Below are 20,104 nucleotides of genomic sequence, written 5' to 3'. Positions count from 1 at the left end.
CTCATGAATAAATAAATAAATCTTAAAAAATAAATAAACAGGGAGTGACATGACAAGAGACGTGTTTGGAAAGGTCCATGTCATGGAGGATGGATGAGTTTGTAGAGGGGTGACTACTATACTGATCAGGCTGGAGATGAGGAAGCCAGAGCAGGTTTCTGTGATGATGGGTGGATGTGTGTTGGGACTGGAAACACAGGAGTGGGTTTTGCTTTGCTTTTCTGGCCTCCAACAGCAATATTATTGCCCAAGTTTTCAGCACTCTTCCTCTGGCTCTTTCTGGGTTGTTTCCTCGATTTTCTGGATCCTCTCCTTTCTTATCAGAGCTTAACTGAATTGCCTCACTTCTTGCAAGAGAGGCACTCACTGCTCAGATAGCCCTTTGTTTCTTAGATGTGCAAGGATGAGACTCTTTCTTGCTCTGCCAGGCACTGTAATAGGAAATAGGAGGTAAATATCACAGCCAGGTAACTGTTCTCATGAAGCTAACAATTCTAGGATATATAATAAACCAGTGAAGCTATAAACAACCCAGAGTATTCTAGATTGCTGAATAAGTGTGATGCAAGACATACAGTGAAGAAATCTGATGCAAAAGAACCTCAGGGGATAATTTTGATTGAATGCTCATTGCAAGGCCCATTAAAGGGGCCGGGGGGCAGGTGTTGAGTTGTGCCAAGATGTGCAGGGAAGAGCCTGCCATGTAAAGATCCAAGGAAAGAACACTTCAGGCAGAGGACTAGCTAGTGCACAATCACCAAGAGGGGGTGAGATTGAGTGCACATTTTAGGAACAGATTGAGAATCCATGGGGCTGAAAAATCATGGCCTGGGTCGGGGAGGGCAGGTGAGATCAGATGGGAAATATTACTTGTGGACTGGTCAGCCTAAGGGGAAAATGAATTATATTTCAGGAAGAATGCAAAGCCATCAAAGATTTTTACTTAGAGGAGTAACATGATCTGATCTATGGTTTTTGTTTTGTTTTGTTTTGAGAGAGGGAGAGACAGAGTGTAAGCGGAGTGGGGGGGAAGGACAGAGAGAGGGGGAGAATCTTAAGCAGACTCTGTGCTCAGTGTAGAGCCCAACACAAGGCTCCATCTCATGACCCTGAGGATCTGATCTATGTTTTGAAAAATTCACTCTAGCTTTTGTGGTCTCAGGGTTGTAGGAGGGCAGCAGCAGGTGTAGAGAGACGAGAGGTAAGAGATGAAGAGGGTGGCAGAGATGGGTGTGAAGAGAGGAGGGCATGTTTGGGAAATATTTTGGAGGTTATAATGATAGGATTTGCTGATGAAATAGGGGCAAAAAAATCAAGTATGGAATCTAGTTTTTAGCTTGAACAACTGGGAACTGAGGACAGCTGACCAAAAGGCAGGTGTGCGAGGGGGAGACGAAGAGTGTGATCTTGAGTATGTAAATCTGTGATGGTGATCAGGAATCCTCATGGATGTGTTGAGAAGGCAGCCCTGAGTTTAGTGTTCGGGAGAAATGTTAATTCAGAGTTAGTAATCTGAGGGGGTTGTTTCAAGCCTTGGGGCTGGAAGGGGACGCTGTGGGAGAAGGTACAGATGGAAACCACCTTTATTTTTGTGCCTTCACAACCCCCAAGTGATTGCTTTAGACATACAAGGTAGCAAATTTCATTAGTATACAAATAAAACAACAGGGCCCTGATTGCAATACCAGGTCGATGCATGGAGTGGACAGAGCAAGCTCCTATTCCATCTCCCAGCTCCAAAAATCCATTTAATATATTGTCCTCGGATAGAGAACATATCAGATATTAAACTGATAAGAACAGATACTACACTTGATCTTAGTCAAAAGGCCGAGAAGTGATCAGGGCCCTGATTATAAGGAGAATAGCCATCTATCTGGGTTAAGATAGAGACAAAAAATGGAATAAAAGTATTCCAAAACCAAAGGATAAGACACAGCTGACGTGCTCATAGTCAGTTGTTTCTGGGACCAACGAGCACCACAGTGACCCTGGGGCTGTCCCTGGGACTTGGATTCAGAAGAACAGTAGTAAGGGACAGAAGCAGAGCCGTTTGAGGAAGGAAAGGGAAAATGAGATGACTTCCATCTAACTTCTCTTAAGAAGAATATTTAAAATAAGATTCCATGCTTTTGTCAGATCCATAAGGATGACAGGGGACCAGAAAATCTAATAGGAGGGGAAGGGAGATTCTGAGGAAATAGTCTGGGGCAACCCCCAGGAGAGATTAGGGACTTGGGCCAAGGTCTCAGAGCCACCGCCAAGGGGTCTTGGCAGAACCACTGTGATGATGGCCACTGAGGACTGGGTCAGTGTGAGATTGGAAAGTTGGCATTTAAGAGAGCGAGACTGGGGAGGTCAGCACCAAGTATGCACAGAACCTCTGAGAAAGTCTTGGTGGGACTTTACTCCACAATAGCATATCCAAGGCAGTGAAGGAATTAGGACCCCAAGAGAAGGCATGCTGAAGATGAGCCATGCAAGGTGCGCCGGGACATGTAACATGACGTTAGGAATGGATGGGATTGGCTCTGATGCAGACCATCCCCAGGTAGGATTATCTAACTCAGGAACATGTAGGCAATATATTCCTCTGAGTAGCAGATGATTTTGGCAGATTCTAAACTTCCTGATTTCATCTCTATCATTGTGGGATACTTCACTAGACGAAATCTGGTGGGATATGCTTGAAAAACAAATATGTTGGAGGTTGGAACACTAAAAGAAGATCAAAGGAAGGAAGATTTGGAATTCCAGCAAATTGGACTGACTTTCCATTTCACGGGGAAGGCATCAAATAAGAAGCGGGTTGAAGTGTTAGAACTCGGCTTCCTAGAACCTTCCTGAAAGTAGTGGCAAGGAGAAGCTGGAAATAAAACACAAGACACATACTCCCCCGCATTTCAGGAAGAAAAGCAGTGTAACAAAGACACGCTAAGCAGAGCCTGAACACGGGTCAGCTGATGAAGCATTTCTAAGAGCACACGGAGTCTCTAGGCTTCCAGGTGGTGGACTCCAAAGACGCTGATGGGAACTCGTTCATAAGTCTGCTGGGGGCAGTTCTTCAGTGGGAAGACAGGTGGGAATGAGGGGAAGGTGTCCAGTGGGGTGTGTTGGGCAGAGTCCCCCAATGCCGCAGTGGGAAGGGACAGTGGCCATCATTGTGGCCTGGCTGGACTCATAAGAGAAACCATTAAACATTAGACAAAACCCATGGTCCCCAGACCCAGGGGCAAGAAAGAGAGAGGGAAATCAGGAGGAAAAAGAAAGGTGGAAAACATTTGTATTTGTGGAAAGGGAAGGGGTCTCAATGACACCCGATTCTCCAAGATGAAGAGCTAGGACACGTTTCCTCCTACATGTGGTAAGTGCAGTGCCCAGAGCAGGTGTGATGGAAGACTGGATTCACCTGGGCTCACGTCACAGGCTGCAGACTCCATCCAGGGCTGGCTGCACGCCCCCCATGCTCATGCTGGTTGACATACTGCTTACTGGTTGACATACTGGTTGACTCATGCTCCATGGGGTCACAATTTGAAATTATTAATTTTATCTCTGCATGTGTGCTTTGTGAGTGAAGTCTGGTGGGACAATGAAGCATGCATATGAATGGAGAAGGTCCAGGCACCTTGGCAGGGCCACCAGCCCCTGCCGCCTCAGTCCCATGTGGTGTTGGCGATGCCCGCGAGCCCAGAATTCCCATGGACTCTCTACATGGGGGGTCTGAATTTTCTAAATTTTGTGGTGTGCCACCAGGGCTGAGATTGTCTTCTGGTTTGGTTAATTCTTTAGATTCTTTCAAGAGTGAGGATTATGAGCACGTTGGTGTTGAACGAGCCTGATCTCTAACATCTTACAGACCCATGACAGCTTGTAGGGCAGAGGACTCCAGCCTGGCTTCTGAAGGAGCCTGACGGTGCTCCCATTTGAGAAGGAATGGAGAAAATAACAGTACTTTTTTCCATTTTAATTTCTTTAAACTTAAATTTTTCTTTAAAGGGTTTTTTTTTTTTGACTCTTAAAATTTTTTCCTTAGACTGTAGATTTTGGGCTTTAAATTCCTTTGGCTTAGAATCTTTTTCACTTTTATTTCTCTGGATTTTAATATATGAGTAAAAGGGAATTTCATCTCTGAATGTTAATCCTGAGAAGTTTTTCACTGAGAGGGCTTATATTCAAATTGGAGGCATCTGTGGATTGCAGGCATCTTATTATTTGATTGCTTCTGTTGTCACTTCAGCTCATTGTGCCACCTGACCTCCTCCTAGTCTGATGTCACAGTCCTCTCCACTGTGATTCACACATAGCCACACGCATGTTGCCTGAAGAGGCCCACTGCGTGCCCTGGCACACAGTGTCCCCTTTCTCTGGAGGCTCTTGCTTTCCTCCTCTCTCTTGCAAACTCAGCTGGCTCATCGCAAATGTCACTTCTCTCCTCTGACTCAATCCTTCTCTCCTCTCTCATCCACTTTTGCACATCTCCCCCATAAGCAGAAATTGGGAGTCCTGCTATGATGTGTCTGCTTCAAGTCTGCCCATGTCCAAGGTTGTCCGAGCTTAAGGAGAAGGACATCTATCACAGGCATTGCCGGTTTCTTAGTTTACAATGGGTCACCTCTTCTTCAGAGGGCGGACATCCTACAAGCATCCTACAAGCATCCTCTGACTGCTACCATCAGGCCCCTTTCAGGCATCGACATCTCTGCTCTGCTGGTGACTATTACTTGCTTTTCAGTGTCCTCTTGCTGTGTGTTGTAGAAGATGGATCCCCATGAACCAGCTCCGGTCTCTCTTTCCACTGGATTTGGCTGGTGGCACTGGCAGATGATCTTCTGGTTTCCACTTAGGAGGTCTCAGCATCTTGGCTAACTTCTCCCTGGGTTCTGGAAGCACCCCACCCCTTTGCCTGTGGGTCTAGTCATTAGGGCCTCCTGGTGCTGCCAGCCACAGGGGGCTGCATGTTCCCTTTGTTGACTTTTCTTACTTCTGCCCATATCTCTGCAAACACCTCCCTACCAACATTTCCTTAGGCTACTGGTTGACATACTGCTTCTTGTTGGGACCCAGACCAAGATATTTGAGAAGTTAAATAATAATAATAATAATTACAGGGGGTGCCTGGGTGGCTCAGTCAGTTAAACATCTGACTCTGGCTCAAGTCATGATCTCAGGACCCTGAGATTGAGCCCTGAGTTGTGCCGGGCTCCCTGCTCAGTGGGAAGTCTGCTTCTTTGTCTGTATTTTCCCCCACTCATGTACGCTCTCTCTTTTTTTCCCCTCTCATATAAATAAATAAAATCTTTAAATAATAATAATAATAATAATAATAATAATAATTACAGCAAAATGAAGCGAATTGTCTTGAGAACCTTCGTTTTAGTTTTCCATTGCTGCATGGAAAACTAAACTTAGCACTTTAGAACAATGCCCATCTGTAATCCTGTAGGTCAGAAGTCTAGACTCAGCTGAATCTCGTGGAAAAAAAAAAAAAAAGAACCGCTGACACTTGCCAACACGTGGGTAAGGACCTGCTTCCAAGCTCGTTCAGACTGATGGCAGAATCCAGTTTTTCATGACTGTGGGACTGAGGTCTCCATTCTTCTGCAGATTGTCAGCTGGGGGTTATCGGCTCAGAAGCAGCACACGTGGCCCTCTCCATCTTCAAAGTCGGCAGTGAAGAATTTCTCTTGCATTAAATTCTGTTCCATTTTGAACATCAGTCTTCAGGAAGAAACGTATCCATCTTAATGGCTTGCTTGGTTAGGTTAACTGCGCCATATTACAGACCTCAGCACTTGGGTGACGTCCCACTTGGTCACAGGACCTTCCTAACTCAAGAGAAGAGGATTCTTTAGGGTGACTCAGTTATTACTGGATCATTTTAGAAATCTGCACACCCCAGACTTAATGAATATTGATGGATCACTAATTGCTCATTTCTTCAGTAACAATAACATATGTGTTCCTTGGATTTTAAGTCTTTTCCTTATAAAACAATGGACAAACCCAGCTGCTCTGGATCTTTGTCCTAGCTTTGGAGTGCTTCTGATTCCTGTTTGGAGACATATTGCCCTCCTAGGAGGTATTTAGAAAAGAGTGGATGGAACTGGAGGGTATTATGCTGAGTGAAGTAAGTCAATCGGAGAAGGACAATCATCATATGGTTTCACTCATATGGGGAATATTAAAAATATTGAAAGGGATTATAGGGGAAAGGAGATAAAATGAGTGGGAAAAGTTAGAGAGGGTGACAAAACATGAGGGACTCCTAACTCTGGGAAATGAACAAGGGGTAGTGGAAGGGGAGGTGGGCAGGGGGATGGGGTGTCTGGGTGAAAGGCACTGAGGGGGGCACCTGATGGAATGAGCACTAGGTGTTATACTATATGTTAGCAAATGGAACTCCAATAAAAAATTATATATTTAAAAAAAAAGAATGAGATGATTTTTATTTTCATCACTTCTAAGGTAGATACTAGCAACTTGGTGTGATTTGGCCAAGGGCTGTGGGAACACTCAGTATGTGACTTAAAGTCCTGCACAATAATTGCCCCTGACCACATGGTTTCTCAGGAGAGAACACTATACCATACATTAGATTTCTGCTTACTGAGTTATAGTTACCCAGCTGCTTCCAGAATACTTCTAGGTTATGCTTTGTGTGAAATTTCTTACCTGTTTTTGTATGAATTGTATGAAGTGACCCCTTTTAGATAGCATTTAAATGGGCTCTGGGAACTCTAGGGGGAAAAAAAGCAGCTTCTAAATGACACCAATAACAGAGGGGTGGGGTTGGAAGACAAAATGATTCTAGAAGGGTTTTTCTTCGGCTACTTGATGAAAGTTAGACACATCACATCACTGTCAATACCGGATCCAGCGAGATGGATGTGTTGCCTGGTTAGGCTGACCACTCTCCAAGTCAAAATAGCTCTGAATGCATTATTTTGGGGCGGCCCCCAAATTCAATGCATTAATGAGCCTGATAGATTTCCCTTTCTCCATCTCTCTTGGATCTGTCTCCCCTTTTCTACTGCCACTTCACAGCCTACTCTACCAACAGCTATTTCTTGACTTTATACCACGTGCCACGCACCATCCTAATTACCTCTGGCTTAAAAGTTACCTTTTGGCTTATTTAGTTTCTGCCTCCCACTCCAGTTAATTCTGCATTCTGACCATTTCAAGTAATCATGTGGGGTTATTGATAAAAACCCTTTAATACTTTTCCTGTGCCTTCTGTGTTTCAAAACCCTAGTGGGCAAGACCCAGCCTTCTCCAGCATGAATCCAAACCACCTTTCACATCCGATCCCTGATTCCCAGCCCACCACCCTTCCAGAAGGACTGGCTTCCCTGGGCTTGCTTTCATCTTTACTGTATTTAATCCAAGTCTTCTTCCAGAAATGCTTCCCTCATCTCTGCTCACTGAAATAGAACTCATCCTATAAACACCTTGCTAGATAGTTTGTGATTTACAAAACTTTTGGAATTTTTCCTAAAGAGATATAATTTGTGTTCTGTTAAGGTGGAGGGAGACTTCCTTCCCCTGCTTTATGTTTCCATGTGGGCTGAGTTCCACCAGGCAGCACTCTTGTGCCTCTGCTGTGCCCACATTCAGTAAGTCATTGTTGACTTGGCGTCATTAAGGAGTCGCTTTAGATCTCTGACTGTTGAATGTCACTGAGGACAGGAGAGATTCTTTGTGTCTCTTGGGACATTGAAAGTAGGACATGAGACATTTGTGGCATCAACAGACTGATCTATTCAGTGTCAACATTCCTCTAGTCTTGCTGGATTACAAATGTGCTGTGCTTTCTCACACAACATAGGGCTATTCACTCCCACACTTGTTCTCAGATAGAATCCACATTTGTTGTGTTTTATGGTTATTAAGGCATTTTAGCTTAAGCTCTTTTGTTTGATGCTCTTAATACCATTCTATGAAAGTTGTGTAATATAAATAATATGTAGGAACAGTATCTGTAGTAATAGATTTCCTGCAGTCCCAATATTGTTGGGAATATAAAACCTTTTTCATTATGCATCATAAATAACAAACAACATACGATATCATGGATGTTTACCATTTGTGTTTTACTGACCACAGCTAACAGATCTATACACATAAAAAATCCGTGTGTGTCACATGAGCCTTTACATATTTTTTTTTCTGAAATAAATGTGTCTTTGATTGTGGCTGTTTGTATTTGAGGTAGAAGAAATCCATGGCTTCCATTTATTAGTATTATTCAATGAATAGCATGACTTTGGAAATCAACAACTCTTTATATTGGGGTCTTTAACTAAGGAGACATTGGTTTTTCCCTTATGTTACTGACTAATGTTATTGGAATTAAAGATTAATTTTTTCTCCACATCTCTGTTTTATAAAGAATGAAAAACAAATCCAAAGAACCTGTCTAGGTTGTCACGTTAGGGACATATGACGGAGAATCTAAGAGAGCCTGTTGCCAGCCTCCATAGCAGTTACTTCCATTTTGAGGCCATAAGGGTTCAGAGCCCCATAATCAGGAAGAAACTGGGACAATGATGCCAAATTAGTTTCTTCCAAAAAGAATATCTTTGTGTGCTAGATCCTGTGCTGGGTGGAAAGTTGTTCCAGGTTACCGTTAGAGTAATAACAAGTGGGGGATCTCCAAGGAATAAGAGCTTAGCCTGGCTCTTTCAGGGCAATTCCCCGTGTCCTGAAGTTGAGGTCTGAGCATGTGTACTCCCATGTCTCCTGCTCCTTTTGTAGGTTGGGATCTCCAGAAGCAGACTCTGAGATAGAGTTTAGTGGGCAGGACATTTATTAGGAAGCCCCCTGGTATCTCCAGCCCTTAGAAGCATAAAGGAGGAAGCAGGATTGGGCAAAGGGAGAAGTTGGGCTGAGATGCAGCCTGAGGGAGAGCCTTGGTCAACTGCATGAGAGCTCTGAGGCAAAGATGGCCCATCAACGTTGTTCGGAATTAGCTAAAGTAGCCAGGGTCCTTTATACCCCTGCTTCAACCAGGTATTAGCTATGATCCTGCTCTGGGGAAGGCATGACCTTGGGTAAGGAGGTTCAGTAGAGACTTTCATGTCCCCATGTATGAGCTAAGAAGTGGGGTCCCTCTAGGAAGATGCAGTTCTCTATGAAATATGTGGCACTCCCCCCCCCCCCGCCAAGTTTTTGGCCCTTACTTGCCCAGGAAAAGTGACTTTGGTAGGTTAGCCCCTTCTGGAGGCTCTGAGGTTTAGACCTCTGATGGGGGATTGGAGATATTTAGAGGTAGGGTGGTCTTGGGGGATCTTCTAAAAAATCCTAAGCATCCCAACTCAGAAACCCAAGAGTAAAGGTCTTGGAGGCTATGTCCTTGATATATGTTTCTGAGAGCATCCAGTCTCCTTGAGATTCAAACAGGCCATTTGCTGTCAGACTTGATCCCTTCTGTTTAGTGTATCAAGTCACATTTAAAGAGACTAAGGTAAAACCAGAAAGCCTTTTCGTATTCCAAATAAAACTTAGTAAGATTCCAAGGGAGGTCAAAATGACTCTCTAATTGTTTAAACACAGAGATGACACTATGTATAAACACAGTTTGAGACAATCATTATCTTTGCCAGCTCTCAGGGAACCTCTGCTGTCAACTTCCTGTTGCCTCCGCCTGAGTGAGTGACATTTACAACCTTTAAACACAGGGATGAAAGAGAAACTGCACCTGCATCCCACGGTGATGTGAAGCTCCATGGAAATGTCAATCAGACGTGATATTACTTGCCTCCTCTGGATTTTATTACTCCAGCTTACCTTTCTATTTCCGTTGGAAACATTCTCTAACATGAACTTCAGACTGGTAGCTGTTTCATGCAACTTCTATGCGGACATACATTTTTAACTACTTGTTAGAAATAATTTCTCCAAGCACTATAATGAAATCGGATTAATCCTGGTTCACATCTGATATTTTTTAAAACAGATTTAAAAACCAAATAAAACATAGATGACCATGGTCATTTATATATAACTACAGAATTAATTGAGAGTAGTTAGAGTTACAAGGTTCCTTTGAGATTATTTTATTTGATATTCCTTTAAGAAACAGGGGAAATAAAGACTTGGAGTTTAAATAGTCACCGGCACCTCAGGACTCTATGTTCATCAGTTTCATAAAGCATTTCACATGCAGTAGATTCCTTTCTGGTGGTGAAGATGACATCTCATGTTGTGCATGAAGGCAATGATGAGAAAACAGGAAGTGCCCAGGTTAGGTCCTAGGTTTGCCTGGTGCCCAACTGCAGGGCCTACAGGTGGCCTTGGCTCCTCCCCTCTGCCCAGGGCTTCCTTCATGTTGCACTGTGGCATGTTTCAATTCCAGATTTCCCCAATTAGAATGTTAAAATATGCTATTACAGAAATATCCGTGTTGTTCATCACCCCTGCTCTGCTTCTGGGCAAGGTTGCGGTCATTGGTTGGGTGGTGAGCACCTCTGTACCTGAATTAGCTTTAGGCTCTAGAGGGTCTAAGGGGAGGTAGTGTTTCATTTATTAATTAGTGATAAAACTTCGATTCTAGCTTTTTGGATGACAACTGGCCATTGTCTCTTGTATATGCTCTTAAATGATAATTTTAGGAAATGATAAAATAATGATTCTCTTAAACATAGAATTAACATACATCAAAAATTTTATTTCAGTCTTTAATTAATGAGGAAGTCAGTGTGATGTTATAACTAGTAAATAATCAACTGGCAGCAATCAAGTGCAACTCCACCAGACACAACTTGCTTCATATGGGCAAGAATCACTGGCATTACTGTTTGTCCTCCGTCACCTATATAGTTGTATACTTGCCCAGACAGAGATCACCTGGAGGCAGTCATATTTGCTCGCTTCAAAGCCTTTTATGCTTTTTCTTGACACTATATTTTGAATGTTACCTTTGGACTCAGCTTTGCTACCTCATATAAAGTTTACCAGTGAAGTTAACATGCTTAGATTTTTCTACATCAAATTCGAATGTAGTTAGCAACAGAATAATTCTGTTTTACACAAATAATTTGTTACCTAAATCATAACTTTTCATTCTTTCAATTGGATGTATTTAGAATTAATTACAAATAAATCTAGGTTTGGATAATATAGCATTGTAGGATTTCCATCTCCAACCTTCACAGGAAATCCCAATAAAGTCACTAATGGTATCCAGTAGGCAAGCCTTGAGTGAGGTCATGAGATGTGCACGTTCCTTTCTGAATGGCTGAATGACCTTGAATCATTTTTTAAAAGAATTTCTCTGGACTTTGGCTTCTTCATCCATAAAGAAGGATATTTTGAAACTCAAGATTCTTTCAGCACAAGAGATTCTCTTTACCATCTCCACTATGACTACTGAATATTGAGCATGCTTCTCAGCAACTGTCACACAGTCCCTGTTTAGGTCATCAGGAACATCTTGGAGCCCTGGTGCAGGGACCACTTGCCTCATCATCTCTACTGCATCTTTGTTTCTTCTATCAGATACTTTTTTTTCTTCTATCAGATTCTTGTCTTTGTTCTTAGCTATGATTTTGAGGAAGACATAAATTTACTCACCAAGATACTCCTCTTCTAAAACACTGAGAACAAAATAATTACCAGTGGATACTCTTTCTCTCATTTATGTGAAAAATATGAAACACCAGCTAATTTAGAAATAGGAAACAAAAACAGCCCTTCACTGTGCCATTCACACCAAATCACAGTTCCAATCAGCTTTCAAATCGGCAGATCCAAAGTCTTTTATTTTTTAAAGTTTTTATTTAAATTCCAGTTAGTTAACATACAGTCTAATATTAGTTTCAGGGGTACAATACAATGATTCAGCACTTTCAGGGACGCCTGGGTGGCTCAGCAGTTGAGCATCTGCCTTCAGCTCAGGGTGTGATCCTGGAGTCCTGGGATTAAGTCCTACATCGGGCTCCCTGCACGAAGCCTGCTTCTCCCTCTGCCTATGTCTCTGCCTCTCTCTCTCTCTCTGTGTCTCTCTCATGAATAAATAAATAAAATCTTAGAAAACAAAAAACAAAAAGCACTTCCATACAATACCCAGTGCTCATCATGACAGATGTGCTCCTTCATCCCCATCATCTGTTTCCCCATCCCCCATCCCCCTCCCCTCTGGTGACCATCAGTGTGTTCTCTATAATTGAGAGTCTATTTCTTGGTTTGCCTCTCTCTCTCTCTCTCTCTCTCTCTTTTACCATTTGTTCATTTGTTTCATTTATTAAATTCCACTTATGAGTGAAATCATATGGTATTGGTCTTTTTCTGACTGACTTATTTCACTTGGCATGATACCCTCTAGTTTCATCCATGTTGTTGCAAGTGGCAAGATTTCATTCTTTTTTATGGCTGAATAATAGTCCATTGTGTGTGTGTGTGTGTGTGTGTGTGTGTGTGTGTGTGTATTCACTCATCCATTGAAGGACACTTGAGTTGTTTCCATAATTGGCTATTTTTGATAATACTGCTATAAACACCAGGGGGCATGTACCTCTTTGAATCACTATTTCTGTATCCTTTGGGTAAATGATCTAGTAATGCAATTGCTGGGTTTTAGGGTAGTTCTATTTTTAACTTTTTGAGGAACCTCCCCATACTTTTTCCGGAGTGGCTGTACCAGTTGGCCTTCCCACCAGCAGTGCAAGAGGTTTCCCTTTCTCCACATCCTTACCAACACCTGTTGTTTCTTGTGTTGATTTTAGCTATTTTGACAGGTATGAGGTGATATCTCATTCCTGGTAGGCACCTGACACCTATTATCTATTTGAGGCCCTCAGGAATCAGTTAATCTGTTTTATAGAAGAAGAAAGTTATTTTCCTGGAGCTTAAGAGACCTGCTAGGACTCTACTCATAGGGTCCAGATCAGTCGCTGGACAGAGAGTACAGGGAAAGACATGGAGATATTTGAGTTGATGCTGTACGTATGGTATCTGCTGTGCATGATTCTCAGAAGCCTGATTACTTAAAAAATAAGTTGAAACCCAAGATTGACTGAAGCTAGAGCTTTTTGAGATCTATGTTCCTCTGTTTCCCACTGTCTCTTACTATGAACTGCTCTCCAGCTGGAGGAACTGCTCAGGACCCCTAGGCATGGTGAACAAATATGCCATGACTAATGGTTATATTGCCAAGTAATTTTGTTTAAAAAACTCCCTTAAATGCTTAAAAATATTGCTACATCTCCAATTAAAATTTGTGATATAGGGAGTTGATTGATGACCATCTTTATCACATTTTACATGTCCTACCTTGAATTATACAGATAATTAGCTTTTTGAAGCTTTCCAAATGTCACTTCTTGCTGCCAAGAGAGTAAACCTTGACCACTCCTCCTTGACTCCAAGCTTGGTCATCAGTCTGGTGATCATGCAGGACAAGAAAAATATTTTTCCATTTGTATTCAGAAAAAGGATTTGAGCAGAGCATAAACATGTTTTTAATAAATTTTGAGCAGCAGGCTGTCTGCTTATAGAAAAAATTCTTTTTGTCAAAGGAAGAGAACATTATTGCAAAGGCATTAACTTGCTCAAAAAGGCGTGTGTTGGCAGCTCTTTTTCTCCATGATGACATCATCTAGATTAGAATTATACCCCAGATGATTTTTTCCTTCCGTTTGAATTATGAAATTAAAATTTAAAAATTCACTTTAAGTTACTGGATTTTAAGAACTAAAGTCAAAATACAGATGAGTTGTTGAGATACTTTAGTTTGACTGCTTAGTTTCATCCCTTGTCCTGGCTAGTTTTTCTGTGTGGCCTTAGACAAGTTACATAGACATCTCTGAGTCTCTGTTTTCTCATCTGAGAATGGGGATAGTAATAGTTGCCTCCCTGGGTTGCTATAAGAATTTAAAAAGTGAACATCAGCATATCACAAATGCTCAATAGATATTATTGGTAGTAATTGTCATTTTTTGCTTAAGGTAGATAAGGAGAACCATCTTAAGATTCAAATAAATATGCTGGGCCATGTATTTAAGATTACAGAATGAATGTACTCAGTGTCATGTCTAAGCATAAGGTACAGCTGGTAAACCTGGCTAATATGGAATCAGAATCACATTCACCGGTTTGCTGGACTGCAAGTAGCTGCCTGTTGCTGCTGGTCTTCACTGGGGACTTTCTAGGGAGCAAGGGGGAGCTCCTGCCCTCCAGTTACATCAAGCATCATCAACTCTGGACTGATCTGGTATGCTTGTTTTCAACAACAGTTTAGAGGTTACAAGGTTCATACACAAGACTATCAGGATAAAAGCTAGGAATCCATATACTGATGATTGCAAATACAAAGAAGCTTAGCTCTTAGATAATGCCACAATGAGCACAGATTGACAAAGATTTGGCCCGTCTCTTTCTTAGAGTAATCCTCAGTTGGTGCTGAGGTTGGGACCCCCCCCATATATCCAGAATGACTCAATTAATGAAGCCAAAGTTAACTTGTAAATTATTTCTATAGTTTGGGAGTTTTGAGCATGATATCTTATTGATTTCTAATCATTCATGAATATAGACGTGTTGACAAATATTAAATTTACAATGTGCTGATCATACAAGATATTTAGACTAAAGTGGTTCTTTAATTATAATCAGTGAATAGTTTACATTTTCCTTATAGAGATCTTCTTAATTTTCACCATTATTATTTTTCTCAATATATTATTTATATTAATTGAACAGTAACTATTTAGCTTCTATTGTATTTTTGTCCTGCGTTAGCATTGGAGATACTACCGTGCCACTGTGGGTCCCCTGAGCAGCAGAGACCAGATGGGATTAGACATGTGAGAGGTCATCAGGACAATTCCCCTAAAGGAGAACAGTGAGGAGGGGCACAAGGAGGCAGGATCAGCCTTCAGACTGTGGGGCAGGTTGGACACAGGGAAAAGCTTCACACCACTGGGCAGCTCAGAGAATTTGACCAGACTGATGAGGTATTTTCTAGCCATAGCTGCTCTCAGAGGAGTTTCTGGCTTGCCAGGAGTGGGTGGGCAGAGACTGAGAGCATTCCTGGGAAGCTTGGCCTTGGTGTGAATGCAGTGATGGATGTGGAGGGCCACTCTTAGTCCCTTTGTCAGTACTGCCCTCCACAGCAGAGAAGCATCACATGCATTAGCATGGGGACCATAACAACTTGTACCAGGACCCAATCTCCTATTTCAAGAAACTTGCAGCATGGTTGGGATGTGGTGTATGATCACTTCCAGGGTGCCTGTGCAGGCAAGTGGGAAATAACCATTTGCATGGCTTTTAGAATAAATACTTGACCAATAAACGACTTACTTGGTACAATAGCACATGATCATTATTGGCAGGATCTAGTGTGTTAGTTCAATTCCGTGTATGCTTGTTGAGGGCACATAGGGTCCTAGCACCAAGAAACATAGTGGAGAGCTGAATGATGGAGACAGACAGAGACCCATCCCTGCTAGCCTTCACATGCACAAACTCTAGCACCTTCGAATCTGTCCACCTCTAGCTTCTTTGCTAGACTCCAAGCTCTTCGAAGACAAGGATGATAATTTAGTTTTTCTGCATTCTCTGTGCACAGTATCTTGAAGGCACTTAATAGATTTGTTCTTATTGTCGATGAACAAAATGTTGAGACAGTGATGTGCCATTATCAAGATCACTATCACAGTTGTCCCAAACCCCATCTCCATTCCATATCATCTCTCCCAAGGAATCCTTTTAGGAAACAAGGGAACCACCTTTTCATGGGAGGGCCGCTCATGACCCAATGTAATTTGTAAAATAATGGCTGGCCACAGGTAATGAAATAGAGGACAGACCTCTTCCTTCACCTGGATTTCCTTGTTGTTGACTTGGGCTTTTTCTATTATTCCTGCCATTTGCCTTCAACTTTCTTCAGGTATGAAGTGTGTGGCTCCCTCAATAGAATTCCTACTTGAGGAAGGATTGGATATTAGACTTACATGGCCACTTCCTGGAATTCTAACCTCTCCCAAGGCTGTTTGCCATCTGGTAGGAGAGCACCATGATCCACAATCAGGAGAAGGTGAGCTATACTTGAAATACAGTCACTTGAATTACCTCAGAGTTGTCTTCCTGACAGTTCATTCCTTTTCAATGTAGTTCACTTTGAGAGTGTGGAAACACATAAAAAAATATAGAGAACAATGTAAGCAAGCACCACAAACTGCGACTCAGCTATGTCAAATCTTTAATACTTCACCATGTTCTCTTCATTCCTTCAAAGTCATAAAGTATTGCAGGTGAATCTTGTGAACATTATTGATCCCCTCCACTCACTTATTGCTCCTGAGCATTTAAAAAAATTAAAAAAAGATTTGTTTTAGGGGCACCTGGGTGGCTCAGTCAGTTAAGCATCTGTCTTGGGCTCAGGTTATGATCTGGAAGTATCGGGGTCGAGCCCTGAGTCAGGAACCATGCTCAGCGGGCAGTCTGCTTCTCCCTCTCCCTCTCATGCTTTCTCTCGCTCAGTCTCTCAGAATAAATAAATAAGTAAAATCTTTTAAAAAAATATAATCTCATTTTATTTTTTAAGTAATCTCTAGACCCAATATGGGGCTTTGGGCTTGAACTCACAACACCAAGGTCAAGAGTCACGTGCTCTTCCAACTAAGCCAGCCAGACACCCCGGGTATGATTTTATATTTTCATATCATACACGTGTTTCTGGTAAACAATGAATAATCTTGCTTGGCATGTTCTTAAACCCAAAACAAATGATATCATTTTGTTTGTGTTCACTTTGAGGGTCCCCAGACCACCCAAGTTTCAGCACTTCCCCAAGGATTTGGCATGTGGTCATGCTCATGGCTGCGATTTGTTACAGTCAGGGATGCAGTCAGCAGAAGGAGAGGCACAGGGTGGGGTGGGAATGAATTCAGGAGGAAACCGGGCACAAGCTTCCACAAGTCTTCCCCCCAAACAGTCACACAGAACACTCAGTTCCTCTACATGGGAAGTGTTGCTCACCAGGAACCCATGAGAGTCTCAGGATCCAGGGTCTTCAACGAGGGCTGCTCATGTCAGTAGTCCCGGCTGGTGTGGTCCCCAGACTCCAGATTCCCCAAAGGAAAACAAGTTCCAGAATAACCTGCATTGTTTGCACACATAGTTTTGTTGTGCTGAGCCTTTGTTGTCCTTTGGGGAGTGGTGGGACCCCTCTGGAAATCTGAGGTTCCAGATGCAAGTGGGTCTTTCTAAGGAAACAGGCCCAGGGTGGCCATGTTAATGCTTTTTTGCATAGTATCCATATTGTGGTAGCTTTTTTTTTTTTTCAACATTATGGCTTTAAGATTCATCTACTTTTTTCTTTTTAAAGATTTTATTTATTTATTCATGTGAGATAGATGATAGAGAGAGAGAGAGAGAGAGAGAGAGAGAGGCAGAGACACAGGCAGAGGGAGAAGCAGGCTCCACACAGGGAGCCGGACGTGGGACTCGATCCCAGGTCTCCAAGGATCACGCCCCAGGCTGAAGGTGGTGCTAAACTGCTAAGCCACTGGGGCTGCCCCAAGATTCATCTACTTGATTCTGGTCAGCTTCTCAATTTTTAACGATATTTTATTGATGAGCATTTAAATTATTCCCTATTTTCCAAAGTTGCAAATAATATGCAATGACCACCCTATTAAATGTCTTCTTGGACATCTATGCAAATATCTCTGGAATATAGTGTGTGCATGTCTTCAACTTTGCTGGGTGCAACCACAGTACTTTCCAAACTGTGCCTACCTTACAATTCCACCAGAATGTGTGTGAGCCCTCATTTCCTTGCCTCCTCACCAAGGCTTGACACTGTCATGTTTTTTTTTTTTTTTTTACTGATTTAATTAGAATGAAAAGGGGGGAGTTTCCTTAATTACCACGAGTGAGGTATACAGATATCTGGGGAGTAAGGGCTGAACAGGGCAAGGACTCAGAACTGCCAGAAGCAGGCCATGAAGGCTCAGGACAGATAGAAGAGAAGGACAGGGGCTGTTCTCCCCACTATTTTCATCTCTGGCAAGGCTGCTTTGGGTAACATTGAAACAGCATCAAAGGAAGTTGCATTTCATGATCTATTACATTTATCCATCATCAAATACTGCCAGTTTCTGGGTAAGAAATAATCAGAGTTTCTTCCTGTGATTCATACACTAGTCAGAAATCCTTGGCTTCCTAGAACTCCAGTAAAAATTCAAAATATCTAAGTAATAATTCTTCACAGTACTTTCTTTTTTGGCAGAAGAACCCTAGGAATAGGGCCAGGCACAAAGGTAAATGTTTTACAAATCTCCACAGGGATTTCTAAAGGGGCCTTTTCCCTGAATGGCCTGTGTCAGCAGGATGGGTGTATGATGCTCCCTCATGGGCTTCACAGATGTTATGGAGCATGTGCTGGGTGCCATGCCCTCCCTGGAGAGACTGAGTCCAGTAGAGGAGATGTTTCCAGGTCCATGAGGGACAAAGAACACCAAATCAGCAGTCCCCAAGCTATCCTGCTTGCTCATCTACCTAGAACACAAAGAAGGTGAGGACGCCTATGGTTTACATGAGAACTTTTGACCAAACAAAGCAATTTATTATGAGAACAGTGAGGCCTTTTATGGGCTGAACTCTGCCCATATATGCACATGTTGAAATTCTAACTGCCCAATGCCTCAGAATGTGACTGTGCTTGGAAACAGGATTTTTAAAGAGAGAATTAAGTTAAGGGGAAGTCATTTGGGTGGGTTCTACACCAGTACCAAAGAGGAGATCAGGACACAGAGGTAGACAGGGAAGGTGGCCCTTGTGAGTGGAGCCTGAGATGCACCTGGGGAGTCAGTCCCAGAGCGTACCAGCCTGGCCTAGAGTCTTAATCTTTCTTCTCCAGTGTAACTGAAGACACTGAGCTGCAGAATGGCACATTCAGGGTCAGATTCCAGTTTGTTCCTTGTACCAACAGCTTCTGAATCAAGCAAGGCACTGGCTAAAAATTGAATTTATAGCCACACACGAGACCTACTAAATCAGACTTCCTGGGGAAGAAGCCAGGAATCTAAATTTTTAACAAGCTCTCTAAGCAATTTGGAGACACACTGGGGATTAAGAATCATTGATCGGGTGTCTGGAGGAGTAACGTGGAAGTTGCTGGCAAAGACTTTCCCTGTCCTATCTCTCCTTCTCTCTTGTTACTTTCCACTTTATTCTAAGTAGGGCATTGTCTTGGTTATTTTGCAAGGTTACATTCCCTAGCTATAGAAAGTGTGCACGTGTGTGCATGTGTGTGTACGTGTGTGCCCTTGCATAAGACCATTTCCTATGAAACCCTTGAGCATCTGCTACATGAAACCGAGACCACCGTTTCTCTGGGGGAAGCCAAAGGAAGCAAAACAAAACAGTTAAAAAAGAAGGATCAGAAGAGCCGAAGCTGTTTGGATTCAGCAGGGCTAATTTGTAGCCCTCTAAGGTCAAAATCAGGCATGCAAGGCACAGTGTAGCAAGGGAAGTAGGCAGCTCTCATGTGGGCAGGGGCCCATTTCAGTGGAACAAGGTCCCTTCTCCTGGCTTTGCTGAAGATATAGGCCTCATTATCAGCCCTCCTGTGTAGGTGACAATGTTTGCATGAGGGCTGGTCATTGCTCACAACACACAGCAGCTTGTTGCTTGGCAATACATTGCCTCCACTGGCATTATTTCCTCACAGACCTGAGGCACATGCATCTGTGATGTATGTTCTCTCCAGGGGCTATTTATAAGGGGAGGAGATCAGGGCTCAAGCAACGATGGAAGGAGGGTCCTGACAGTGACACCTGGAATGATTTAGGACTCAGGACCATGGACAGGCAGGTAGGAATGTGTGAAGGAGAAGCAATTGCCATCTCTGGACCACTTCTAATCCATCTTTGGGGGGGTAGTGTCATCTTTTGCTGAACGATACAACTCTTACAGTTCACTCTGGTTGTCTGAGGCTGTGTGTTGAACATGTGTCATCTCAGTGCCCTCTGTGAGCCATTTCTACTCCTCGTCCAATCAAGATTACAAATAGATTAGGGAGATCTGTGTCAAGTAGGCTTGGAGGCTGTGATTTCCCACAGACATCTTTGCAGCATTCAGGAACATATGT

At 42.7% G+C, this 20,104-nt stretch overlaps 1 non-coding gene across 1 annotated transcript; it reads right to left on the bottom strand.

The window, feature by feature from the left end:
- Positions 1–1,654: 1,654 nt before the first annotated feature.
- LOC121477627 lies at positions 1,655–1,842 on the bottom strand. The gene has a single exon (XR_005984300.1). It is a non-coding gene; the product is annotated as a U2 spliceosomal RNA (small nuclear RNA).
- Positions 1,843–20,104: the final 18,262 nt, after the last annotated feature.

Source organism: Vulpes lagopus, chromosome 17, assembly GCF_018345385.1.
Source record: "Vulpes lagopus strain Blue_001 chromosome 17, ASM1834538v1, whole genome shotgun sequence".
Taxonomy (NCBI): domain Eukaryota; kingdom Metazoa; phylum Chordata; class Mammalia; order Carnivora; family Canidae; genus Vulpes; species Vulpes lagopus.
The sequence above is the reverse complement of the archived record's forward strand: the minus strand, read 5'-3'. Positions and strand labels throughout refer to the sequence as shown.